The sequence below is a fragment of the Heterodontus francisci genome, chromosome 8 (assembly GCF_036365525.1).
Source record: "Heterodontus francisci isolate sHetFra1 chromosome 8, sHetFra1.hap1, whole genome shotgun sequence".
NCBI classification, from domain to species: domain Eukaryota; kingdom Metazoa; phylum Chordata; class Chondrichthyes; order Heterodontiformes; family Heterodontidae; genus Heterodontus; species Heterodontus francisci.
In genome coordinates, this window is record NC_090378.1 from 34,209,329 (window position 1) to 34,222,550 (window position 13,222).

The 13,222-nt window shown below is 44.2% G+C and overlaps 1 protein-coding gene across 1 annotated transcript in view; it reads left to right on the plus strand.

The window, feature by feature from the left end:
• Nucleotides 1-2,137, plus strand: part of st3gal3a (ST3 beta-galactoside alpha-2,3-sialyltransferase 3a) — a 788,939-nt gene extending 786,802 nt beyond the window's left edge. The window contains exon 16 of the transcript XR_010975488.1: nt 580-2,137. The gene's annotated coding sequence lies outside the window, so the exon portion shown is untranslated. The remainder of the gene's footprint in view (nt 1-579) is intronic.
• Nucleotides 2,138-13,222: the final 11,085 nt, after the last annotated feature.

Sequence of the window (13,222 nt, forward strand, 5' to 3'; positions counted from 1 at the left end):
TCAGGGCTAGAAACCGAGGACATTAAAAATTGCAGATCTCTTTAATTCTGGCACCAAACAGGAAGTTGTATGATTTGCATATTTCAGTGTGAATGAAATACATTGAAAAATTCAGCAGCCAATCCAGAATTGGGGAACAATATTCTTGTTTCTTCAATATACTACTTCTCAAAAAAAAGTGAAAACTTGAGTTTAAAAAGTAAAGCCTATGTTTACTGGAGACTCCATGGGGAAATATTCCCAGGCCCATGGAAGCTGGTTTGGAGGTGGGGGGCTGGCAAAATGGGGAAAAAAGATGTCAGGCTGGTTATACAGGTTTCCCAGGAGTGGGTTGCCCGTGAGGTCAGGAACCCCCAGTGGGTGAAATGCGCAACCAATTAGGGCAATTAAGGATCCAATAAAGACCATTTTACACGTGCAATGGCTCTGTCCCAGCAGTACACAGAACTTTCCTTTGGAAAGAGTACCTATCTCTGTGCCCTCACAGCTTCTACCATAACCTCAAGTGACACATCTGTGAATCATGGCATCGCTCTTCAGCTTCTGGCATCCATCTTCCTCCTACTTTTGTTTCTGCAGATTTGCTGTCTACAATGCTGCCTGTGTTCCTTTAAATAATCAGCCCTCATTCGGGCTTCTGACCGCTTCTGCACCTAATTGGAAGCCAATCCTGGAGGTGCCTACTTAATTGGCTGCCCCCCACCGCCCTGCGAAATTCAGCTGGATGGCCCACTACTAGCAGGCTCAAGTTGCTGAACAGGATATGGTTCCAACACTCCATCAAAAACTAAGTTGGTAAGATTCCAACTCGTGTTAGCATCTATGATCTCATGTGCCAAGGTGGCAACATATGACAAAAGGGCCTTTTCACCAAGGCATCAGAAAACCTGCTGATCCGACACGTTGAAACTTTTGTTGCATTTTTTGGGGAGGGGTTGAAAGTAATGGCTTGTTTAAAACCTGCTTTCTCTCTGGACTTGGAGAGATTAGTTTAGTTTAGACATACAGCACTGAAACAGGCCCTTCGGCCCACCGAGTCTGTGCCGACCATCAACCACCCATTTATACTAACCCTACACTAATCCCATATCCTTACCACATCCCCACCTGTCCCTATATTTCCCTACCACCAATCTATACTAGGGGCAATTTATAATGGCCAATTAACCTATCAAGCTGCAAGTCTTTGGCATGTGGGAGGAAACCGGAGCACCCGGAGGAAACCCACGCAGACACAGGGAGAACCCAGAATTGAACCCGGGTCGCTGGAGCTGTGAGGCTGCGGTGCTAACCACTGTGCCACTGTGCCGATTGGTTTAGCTGTACCCAGTTCCAGTGTAAACAGATCTATATTGAAGATAACAGATACTTCTTACTGCATATTTCTATCATTGTTGGTATGTTACAGTGACGGATTTTATGTGGATGTAGCAATATAAGACAATGCTCAAAGTCTTCATCAATAGCCGGGTCAGTTTTCATTAAGAGGCATCACCACAGTAAATATAATAGTCCTCGATAGAAGGCATTCATTATTAAGGAATATTGTTACTGGCATCAATCAATTCCCAGTGTAATTACATCATAGTGGGGAATTTGATTATTAGGGATAATATGATACGGTGATGATTTGACTTCAAGCAGGACAATCCAAATAACAAGGTTTCAATTTATCCAGTGGCCCAAGTATTGCGAACAAGTATGTACTTCTGATTATACTGAAGAATAACAGTCCTTTCAAGGATTGAAAATCTTTCAAGTCTGTATCCACCAGTATCTCAGCAGTGCTGAATAGTAAATGCCTTGCCCAGCACAAGCAGAGTGTCACAAGTTCAAATCCCAGCCCTCAGTGATATTCAAACGTACCTACACTCATCAGACTAGTTTTTGCAAGTTCTTGACTTAGACATATGATGGTCTGCTGTATGGTAGTGAACTGGGAGAAGACAACAGTGAATGACTCTGAAGTAAGGTTGCCAGCCTTCCAGGATTATCTGAGCGTCTTCAGGAATTAAAGATTAATCTCCTGGACACTGCTTCAAGCAACCCAGGAGAAATATCATAGGGCATTAAAAAACATTGTGTGTTTTTTATTCATTTTCTTTAAACACTACAGTTTGTTAGTTACAAAAAATATTGGAGATGGCGGGAAAAGATTGTATAGGTGGGTGGGGCGGCTACAGGTGAGAGGTCTTTTGATGAAACCTCCAAGAATTAATCCAACCAAAGCTAGTCTGAAATATAAACTAAAGCTGGATTATGATCATGGTGACAAGAAGCTTTGCTCTGCTGATCTCAAGTTGGCTAATTACCAGCAGGTTCTCTTGACACCAGATTTAAATTTCCTTTGAACATGAGTATCAGGCAGTGTCATTTCTTACCCTTCCTACTCTGCACCAGTATAATATTACCCCACTGTCAGCTTGGAGCTTTCCAAGCTGAGGAACAGTTTGATGCTTGATGCACAGTATGGGCACCCCACTTTGGCATTTGTAGCAACCCCCCCCCCCCCGCCCCACCCCAGCGCGATTGTATGGTGAACAGGCAATTAACAGCCCAGCGTCAGGATCCCCGTCCCTTTAAAGACAGGGATCCCGCCTCCGAGCTGCTGGCCAATTGCAGGGCTGGCAGCTCACTAGTATGGGCAGTGCCACTGGGAGCTTTGGCCACTGCTGGTACTACAAGAGGCCTTGGACCCAGGCCCAGCGCTGGGTCCCGGACACAAGATGAGTGAAGTGGGGGGGGGCCAGACCAGCAAACCCTGGCAAGTTGGGCATTCAGTGCAGGGGGACGGGGGTAACGCAGGTGGAATTTTTCCCGACGGGCCCTCCATGAGCCACTGATTGTCCATGGAGGAGGGCACTGCCCCCTCCCCCCACCAGCCCACAGGAGGCCATTTTGTTTTACTGGGCAACCTCCCCACATGACGGAGGACCCCCACCCCTGGTTAAATCCCAGTGGCAGGAGGAAGACGCCCATAAGTGGCCACTTATAGGCACTTAAGGGCCTCAACTGACCACTTGGCGGGAAGGCTGTTGTTGGTCTATCCCACCCCCGACTACATCTCGATACAACAGGAAGGTGACGGGTCCTCCACCCCACCACCTCCCATCGCAATTCTATGGGCCCTCCCCCCACCTCTGAATCCGTCTCCAGGAGGCCCATAACGCTTTTGCTCTGTGAACTTCATTTCAGAATAAACTAAAGAACGTTGTGTCCTTGTAAGAGTTGTTTGTAATCAAAGCCCTCTATCTTCACTGCCTTCTCTGGATTCAGCTCGTGGCCTCCAGTGCTGAAGGGAGAGTAAAGGGTCAGTGGTCCCTGGTAAAGGAACAGAAGAATAATGAGCTACAGTAATCTTGTTGTAAAATGGTCAACATTAGATTTTTTTATGCGATCATATGATATGGGCATCGCTGGCTCGGCCAGCATTTATTGCCCATCCCTAATTGCCCTTGAGAAGGTGGTAGTGAGCTGCCTTCTTGAACTGCCGCAGTCCTTAGGGTGTAGGTACACTAACAGTGCTGTTAGGAAGGGTGTTCCAGGATTTTGACCCAGCGACAGTGAAGGAACAGTGATATAGTTCCAATTCAGGATGGTGTGTGACTTGGAGGGGAACTTGCAGGTGATGGTGTTCCCATACATCTGCTGCCCTTGCCTTCTAGGTGGTAGAGGTCGTGGGTTTGGAAGGTACTGTCGAAAGAGCCTTGGTGAGTTGCTGCAGTACATCTTGTAGATGGTACACATTGCTGCCACTGTGCATTGGTGGAGGGAGTGAATGTTGAAGGTAGTGGATGGGGTGCCAATCAAGCAGGCTGCTTTGTCCTGGATGGTGTTGAGCTTCTTGAGTCAATTAGATTAACCTGAAGTAGGTTTAATGGGTACAGAAACAAAACCACATTTAAAAATGAAATGGTTACAGGAAAGCTGTGAATTAATATCTATTGTTTATGAGCTTAAGTGCAATACGACAGAGGCCATGTTTTTAAGCTTTTAATGGAAAGAAAAATTGGGTTTCAGGACAAACATCACTTGATAATCTACAGATCAGCCATGTGTATCTACAACAAAATACAGCATCATGAAACAAAAAAATGCATAAGTTTAATATGTTCATTTTTTCTGATCAAATTGCCTTTGTTATTGCATTGACACACAGTGAGAACTCTGAAGTTCATTGTGATTTTTTAAGTGTCTACCCTGTATTTGCTTTTGTGCTTTTTTTTCCACATTAATTATTGAAAGAAAAAATAATGTTTAAACATCATTGAGATTTCTACACCCAGCTTGGAGTTCCGTTACAAAGATTTGAGTAAATAAATGTTTAAACAAAAACTTGCATTTATTTACCACCTTTAACATTACAAGGTGCTTCAGGGTTGCCAAACAACTTTTGACACTGAAGCACTTAAGGAAATATTAGGACAGGTGACCAAAAACTTGATCAAAAAGGTAGGTCTTAAAGGAGGAAAGAGAGGCAGAGACTTGGGGAGGGAATTACTGAATTTAGGGCCAAGGCAGCTGAAGGCATGTTTGTGTGACTAAAATTGGTGATAAGCAAGAGGCCAAAATTGGAGGAGCTTAGATATCTCAAAGGGTTGTAGGTCTAGAGGAAGTTACAGAGAGGGTTCGGCAAGGTCCTGGAGGGATTTGAAGAAAGGGATGAGAATTTTAAAATTGAGGGTCTTTCCGGACTTGGAGCCGATGTAGGTCAGCAAGCACAAGGGTGATGGATGAATGGAACTTGGTGCGAGTTAAAGTAAGGGCAGCAGAGTTTTGAATGAGTTCAAGTTTATGGAAGATGGGAGACCAGCCAAGAGGGCATTAGAATAGTCAAGTCTAGAGGTAACAAAGGCATAGATGAAAATTTCAACAGATAAGCAGAGGCAGAGATGGATGATGCTACAAAAATGGAAGTAGGCAGGCTTGGTAATGGAGCAAATATATGTTCATAAAATTATCTCCGAATCAAATTGGTCACCAACATTGTAGACCATCTGGTTCAGCCTCAAGACAGCGACTGTGGAGAGTAATGGAGAGATAGTGAATTAGGGGTAACGTCACTTGATTAGTAATCTAGAGGCCCAGGCAAATGCCCTAAGAATATTGGTTCAAATCCCACCATGCCAGCTGGTGGAATTTAAATGTAATAATAAATTCAATTAATTAATTAAAAAATCTGGAATTGAAAGTTAGTCTCAGTAATGGTGCCATGAAACTATCAATGATTGTCGTAAAAATCTATTTGTTTCACTAATGTCCTTTAAGGAATGAAATCTGCGGTCCTTACCTAGTCTGACCTGTTTGTTACTCCAGACCTACAGAAATGTGGTTGACTCTTAACTGCCCTCTGAAATGGCCTAGCAAGCCACTCAGTTGTTGAGGGCAATTAGGGATGGGCATCAAATGCTGGCCTTGCCAGCGATGCCCACATCCCATGAAAAAAATATTTTAAAAGTGACTAGCGAATGGAGTTGTTGTGGGGATCAACATTAATTTCTCTATTTCTCAGAAATAGATACTGACATTTAAAGGCCAGAGTTAACCGAGAGGCAGGTTTGTGCAAATCTCTTTTGGACAATATTAACCCAGATTAACTCTCCCGTTTTATCCTACCTTTGTATAGTCAGTCGATTGTAACACAAATACGGGTTTCTGTGATGCTTGGCAACAGCTTTAAAAATAATAGTGTTCAAGTAATGATAACATATCGAAAAGTGAATTGTAGATCTTCTGTTATTCATACTCTTTCATTCTCTCTTCATCCCACAAAGTTGTCTGAGTTACCAATCTCAGATATTCTTCGTCTTCTATCTTTGGCCTCCTTGTCTCGGGAGACAATGGGTAAGCGCCTGGAGGTGGTTAGTGGTTTGTGGAGCAGCGCTTGGAGTGGCTATAAAGGCCAATATTAGAGTGACAGACTCTTCCACAGGTGCTGCAGAAAAATTTGATTGCCAGGGCTGTTACACAGTTGGCTCTCCCCTTGCGCTTCTGTCTTTTTTCCTGCCAACTGCTAAGTCTCTTCGACTCGCCACACTTTCGCCCCGCCTTTATGGCTGCCCGCCAGCTCTGGCGAATGCTGGCAACTGACTCCCACGACTTGTGATCAGTGTCACAGGACTTCATGTCGCGTTTGCAGACGTCTTTGCAGCGGAGACATGGACGGCCGGTGGGTCTGATACCAGTGGCGAGCTCGCTGTACAATGTATCTTTGGGGATCCTGCCATCTTCCATGCGGCTCACATGGTTAAGCCATCTCAAGTGCCGCTGACTCAGTAGCGTGTATAAGCTGGGGATGTTGGCCGCCTCGAGGACTTCTGTGTTGGAGATACGGTCCTGCCACCTGATGCCAAGTATTCTCCGGAGGCAGCGAAGATGGAATGAATTGAGACGTCGCTCTTGGCTGACATACGTTGTCCAGGCCTCACTGCCATAGAGCAAGGTACTGAGGACACAGGCTTGATACACTCGGACCTTTGTGTTCCGTGTCAGTGCGCCATTTTCCCACACTCTCTTGGCCAGTCTGGACATAGCAGTGGAAGCCTTTCCCATATGCTTGTTGATTTCTGTATCTAGAGACAGGTTACTGGTGATAGTTGAGCCTAGGTAGGTGAACTCTTGAACCACTTCCAGAGCGTGGTCGCCAATATTGATGGATGGAGCATTTCTGACATCCTGCCCCATGATGTTCGTTTTCTTGAGGCTGATGGTTAGGCCAAATTCATTGCAGGCAGCCGCAAACCAATCTCAGATAAGAAGTCAATAAGTGACTGAAAGACTAATGGAGAGAGGGATAGTTAGAGATAAAGTCCAAGTAGGTTCTTGTTGATTAACATACTGAATAATTTGAAGCATTATAAATGGTGACCAGGAACTGCCAATGTACTCAGCTATCCTTTCATTGGAAGACTGTCACAAGGGCCTTAGTGAGGAGAAAAAAACGAGCGAGGAATAATAATTATAATTTTAAAATTTTAATTGTTCCAAGTGAAATTCATACTAATTTTCAAAAGAGTCAGAACCAATCTAATATCAGAGCTTTAAAATTGGAAAACATATTAATCGTACTGTAATAATGCTGCTAAAATTAAGATTGTATTTTTTAAGCAACCAAGTAGAAGCTATCTGCTGGCTATGCTACGTGAGAACACTACCACCTCTAAGTTCTGCTCTAAGTCACACACCATCCTAACTTGGAACTATATCACCACTCCTTCAATGTCGTGGATCAAAATCCTGGAACTCCCTCCCTAAAAACACCATGGGTGTCCCTTCAAAACATGGCTACAGCAGTTCAAAAAGGTGTCTTATTACCACCTTCTTACGGGCAATAAGAGATGGGCAACAAATTCTGGCCTTGGCAGTGACGCTCACATCCAATGAACAAATTTTTAAAAATTAAGTATATGGAAACAACTAGAACTTTTTGCTTAAAACATACACATGTTTTGTTTTTTTTTAAAATGCATAGCAATGATGTTTGGTTCGTTATTTTTACTCAATGAAACTGACAGGTTTTTTTTAAAATGGGTATTTGCAACATGAAATAGGGTATGCTACAATGCAATGTAAACCAAATCACACTCTGACATGGTTGAATATTAAGGATCCGTAACTACAGTAGGATGCCCCACTTATCAAAACAATTTGAGAGTTGTGAGAGGGCCTAAATTTCTTGAACTATTTGAGAGGTTGCTTGCCTGATGTTGCAAGGTGCCTGGGATTAGTGTACAATGCTTTTAGATTTTGGATTTTCCAAAGCTGACATTCCTGGCAATCGCAACTTGAAACACAAACAAATCAGTAACCTCATACTTCAGATTCAGTTTTAGCTGATCCCCTGCTCTGAGTTTCTCCAGAGACAGATTTTCAAATGCTTATCTCTACGACATGGCAATAATAAGAAAGTGGGTTTGGGTAACTGGAGGCTCACTTTTCCCAGGATCTCAGCATGACACTATAATAATGCCCTGAGGTTGGCACTGTTGCTGTGGATCTGAGTGAAAACTATCCAAGATATTTTATGTCATACAATGAAAATACAGCATTTCATTCATCTCAGATTTACTGATCTTGAACTTAGTCACAAATAAGTAAAATTTTGCATTTCAGTGGTATAGGTTTTAAGATTTCTTCATTTGTCCAATTTTATTTTAAAGTTAAACCAAATTATGGGTCCTGGTACATAATATACTATGTTTTCTTTACAAACAGTATTATACTGGCCGATCAGACCAGATTAAATGTAACTGATAATGTACAAGATGTCACTGAAGCAATAAAATTATTGAATCATCTGTTGAGTGTCTTTTTGAACTGCTCTATTTCTTTATTTTATTGCAGTTGGTAATGCAATTTCCTCCTGACTTATGCAGGTTTCCAAGATCCTCTTGCATGAAACAACAATAACAACTGCTTCCACTTATATAGCAACATTAATTTAGTAAAACATCCCAGGAGAGTAATCAGACAAAAGAGGCAAATGCTTGGTCAAAGAGGTAAATTTTAAGGAGTGTCTTAAAGGAAGAGAAAGAGGTGGAGAGGTTTAGGGAGGGGATTTCCAAGATTATGGCATAGACAGCTGAAAGCATGTCTGCCAATGTTGTGATGAAGGGAGTTAGGGATGCATGAGGCCAGAATTGAAAGAATGCAGAATTCTCGAGGATTGTAGAATTAGAGATTGTTACAGAGATTGGGAAGGGTGAGGCCATGGAGACCATTGAACACTAGAATGAGAATTTTAAAATTGAGGCATTGCCAGACCAGGAGCTAAGGTAGGTAAGCTAATGGGTGAATGGGACTTAGTGTGAGTCGGGATACAGGCAGTAGCGTTTTGGATGAGCTCAAGATTTTGGAGGGTGAGAAAGCTGCCAGGAGAGCATCAGAATAGTCAAGTTTGGAGGTAATGAGCATGGATGAAGGATTCAGTAGCTGGTAGTCTAAGGCAGGGTGATATTACAAAAAGCCAATGGATTGAATAGTGGAATTTCTGCAATTCGGCTCTATTTCTCATTTTTTACATTGTTCGAAGTTTTTTTTGTTATCATTCTCAGTTTTGGAAACAAACCAAATTTGCCCAGAATTTATTTTAATTTGTTCAGTTTTCCATTTAATGTTCATCTTTGCATAAGTTTGTGTTTTTTTTATTGATTAATATAAAAGTCCCAAAATTGGCAAAGGTGCACAAATTCATATGGTGCATCTGATGCATTATACGTCACGGGCGGAATTAAGTGCAGCTGTTTGGAGCAGGAATAGTAGTGGGGGGGGGATGTTGGTGCAGAGAATCGCGTCAGAGCGCCTGCCCAGAAATCCGGCGCCGTGACATCAGTTCCGGATTTATTCAGTGGTGATCATGGATCTGCACCAGTCTGTGTGGTGCTGCACTCGGCAGATGATGCCTTGTCTCTCCACGCCATCCAGTTCGATCCTCAGCTGTACTGTTCTATGTTCTATATGTTCTATAGCATTGCGTCTTCTCTGAGGTGAAGGATTGCGTCACTGTGGAAGTTACCAACCATGTCAAAACGGTCTGTGTACAACTTCTGGAGGTCTTGAATTGATTCTATAGGTGTGTACACACTTTGACTGCTGCGGTATTTTGACTGGGTCAGCTCATGGATGGTGACCATGTTGAGCTCGTTGCACGCCGGCAATCCTGCTACTGCAGGTCCTGACAAATCCACTACATAAAATGTCTGCCCAGACCAAGTTGAATCTTTGTACCTGCATTCCAGGTTTAGGGAACCTGGGAACCTTATTGGCGATCCATTGTAAGCTGTGAGCTTTATGCTAGTGAGTCTAACCACCAATATTCATGCCTTGTGATTCATATCCTTAAGAGTGCGGAAAGATAGAGTGTTGGCACTTGCACCTCTGTCAACCTTCACCCGCAGTTGATGTCTCCCAGCTTTATTTGGCAAATGATCTGCAGTGTTGTGAAAGCTTTCATTTTAATTACGGAATTAACCTGTTCTGCTAGGGTAATCATGTGAAACAGCTGCTCATCAGTAATATCGCCACCTTGATCCACCTCATCTAGTTGGGCCGGGTGTCTCCCCATTTCATGGATGGGTTGGTGCTTGTGGCAATGCCTAGAACTATCTCACCTACCTTCACCTCTGGGTGGTGTGCTTCTGTGGTTGGATCGCTACCCGCTCTGGCTTCTCTCTATGTTTCTGCTGCTGGGCCTTATGCACAGCTTGGCCCAGTGTCCTCTAAGCCCACAGGACTCGTACTTGTCTGTGTATGCTGAGCATCTATGTGGTTTGTGGGAGAGCTCGCAGTTACTGCACACCTCGTTTTGCTTGGGTGCCCTGTATATTGCACTGACAGACGTTCCAGACCCTAAAGCTTGCAAACACTGTCTTCCAGGCACATTGGCTTCGTATCTGCATCCTTTCTGTAACACACTCTCTATGCTGACTTTTCCAGTAGCTCATTCTGGAACATCTCTATGGGAGTGGAGACAAGACCAACTCCATAATGCATTCCGAGAGTTCTGCATCCGTTAAGTCACATTCTCTTGCTTTATCCCTACATCTGCTGACAAAATCATCCATACGCCTGTTGGTTTTCTGCCTATATCACATGAGCTCCAACCAGTATTTTCTAAAATTTACTTTCACTTTGAGCTGGGCTTCTAATGTTGACCATAACTTTGTGGGATCCTTCTGGTCAGAATCCGAGAAACCAGAGTTATTTATTTTGCATAGCCCTTCATTTCATACCACAATTCTGATTTTTATGGCTTACATTTTAGCATCCACAACCTCAAGTCCCCAGAAAACATAACTCCATCCTCTGTTTAAATAATGTCACCCAGGACATCGGACACTTTCCAGTTCATCTCGGGGAATCTGGCTGCCATGACCTCAGCCGCCTTTCACTTACCCTGTAAGCAGCAAGTCTCAATATTGGAGCTGTAGCTAACCACGATGTCTGTGGTGCTATGCCAGCTGTGTTGCTGCAGTGCGAGCTTCAAACTTGCAGGCAGGAGGGGCTCTGCCAACGGAGTCAGATAGTGATGTGAAAGTATGACAACGGCAGGAAGAAATCTGCACCCATACACAATGCTGCCCTGGTCTCTCCGGCTAAAACTGTGGCTAATTTTGCTTTGCCGGGGCGGGGCACACCCAATATGTGCTCAGGCCACTCTGAATCTCACTACTCACACATTGCTGTCCTGATATGAGAGCTATGGTGCGGTCGTGCTGCTTCTGGCAAGGCTTCCGATTCCACTATCAATTCAGCTGCTGATTAATGCTGCCAATTCACCACCAAATGATATTGTCTGGCGCTTTGAACTGATAGGAACACAGTCGAGAGGCTGAACACGGATTTATTGGGAGGCAGCTTCTTGCTTCGGCTTACATGTGCTACTGACAGCAATATGGCTGCAACACATGATATTACATCACTTCCTGTGATGTCTATATTTGCATAACCATGTATTCAAAGGATTACACATCCTACCAAACATATAATCTCAACACACCAACCAATGTACTATCACAACATCCCCCTTCTAACTGAGTCTCCTGCGGATGCCAACCTGCGTGAGTGAACACAAACATGTGTGGGGTAGACTGTGTAGATCTCGTCATGCCAACCATATGTGATGTAGGTCTCCAGAAGTGAACTGTATCTCAGTGGAAGTCAATCCTTACTCTCTTGTGTGGAGATACCAGTTTCTCCATCAGATAAGGAGCGGTTGCCCTGGGTCCTTGCCAATTCTAATACCTCCTCCTCTGCTGTGGAGATCTGGGATGCCTCCGCCTGTCTAGGCTGTCTCCCTCTTGTTATGGGCCCTCTTGTCCCTCAAGTGGAAACAGGGAGATAGTCATACTTTGCAGAGAGATCATCATGACAGTTCTTCTAGTGACAGCCCCTTGTCCCCTACTGGGGTTTCCTATATACCACATGCTCCCATCCACTCTCAAGGGAGTTAATGGGGGTGAGTTGTAAAAGAAGATGGCCTGTGGCTGAGATGTAACCTTGCGTCAGTCAAGGTGAGATGATGCTAAACCTCCTCTGCTGTCACTGTTGTAGTGCCTCCCTCCCAATGTCCCACTTCCTCCTGCATAGCCACTTGCAGTCACTAAATGAGAGGTGTGGAGCACTCACCTTGGCAGAACGAAGGAGGTCATTGACCCTCTTGCAGCACTGTACCCATGTCCAGGGTGGGGGTTACCACACAGCTGCTGACCTCCTCAGCGATCTCCATCCAGGCTTGCATGGTCAGGCGGGAGAATCTCTTCTTGCCATCACTGGGGAAGAGGACCTTATGCCTTTCCCTTGCAGCCTGGAGGAGTATCTAGAGGGAGGCATCACTAAACCGTGGGGCCACCCTGTGACTTGCCTCTGCCATCCTGTGGAGTCTGCCTCTGGGGGGGGCCGGGCTGTGGTGTGGGTGACGGCTTTGGGTATCCAGAGTCACTGCAACACGTGTATCCCTTGTGAAGAGGTAGCAGCAAATAAATGCAAGGAAGCAATGCAAGCAGGGCTGGCAGGCCTTTAAATATGGAGTCATCTGACGCTGTATTCAGCGTCTCACATCCTGCCTCTGCCATGTGATCGCGGTGGGTCGGCCTCCCATGTAACTAGCAGGAACGGTACACACTTCCGGGTCTGCCGCCCTGAACCGTGGCGGGCTCACTAGATTCAGCCCCACATTATGTGCACTATGGGGTCAGGGTATTCAATTCAAATTCAAGCAACCTGCAGGGCAGTTTACAGGACCTGGTTGACAGCAATTTTTAAGTGGGATAATGCCGTTTTGAATCTTGCAAATGGCTGACCACCTAATCTAGTTATGAGAGATATAATTTTTAATGTTCCTTTGTTCTGGCATATCTTCAAAGCAATTTTGAGCTACATCTTGGTTGTTTGCAGAAAGGCAGCAGTCATTTAGTCGCTATCAGGAGTATGAAGCGAGAGGACTCTGTGATAATGGATAGCCATGTACTACATTTTAAGAATTAGTTTAATTTTGAAGTCCAATAAAGGAAACAATTTTTCATTGTTTTGACATTTCAAGGAGAATGTTGTTATACTTACTGCTCACACTGAGTACTGTTCATTTGCCTGTTTAATTTTATAAATTTGTCTAGTAGCTTATAGCTTGAGCCTGATGGACTGTATATGCCTCTGTCTACCGAAGAAAAAGAGGTCACGTGGTGGCAAATGATCTATCTGTAAGCCAGAGTGCAGTGAGAATGTG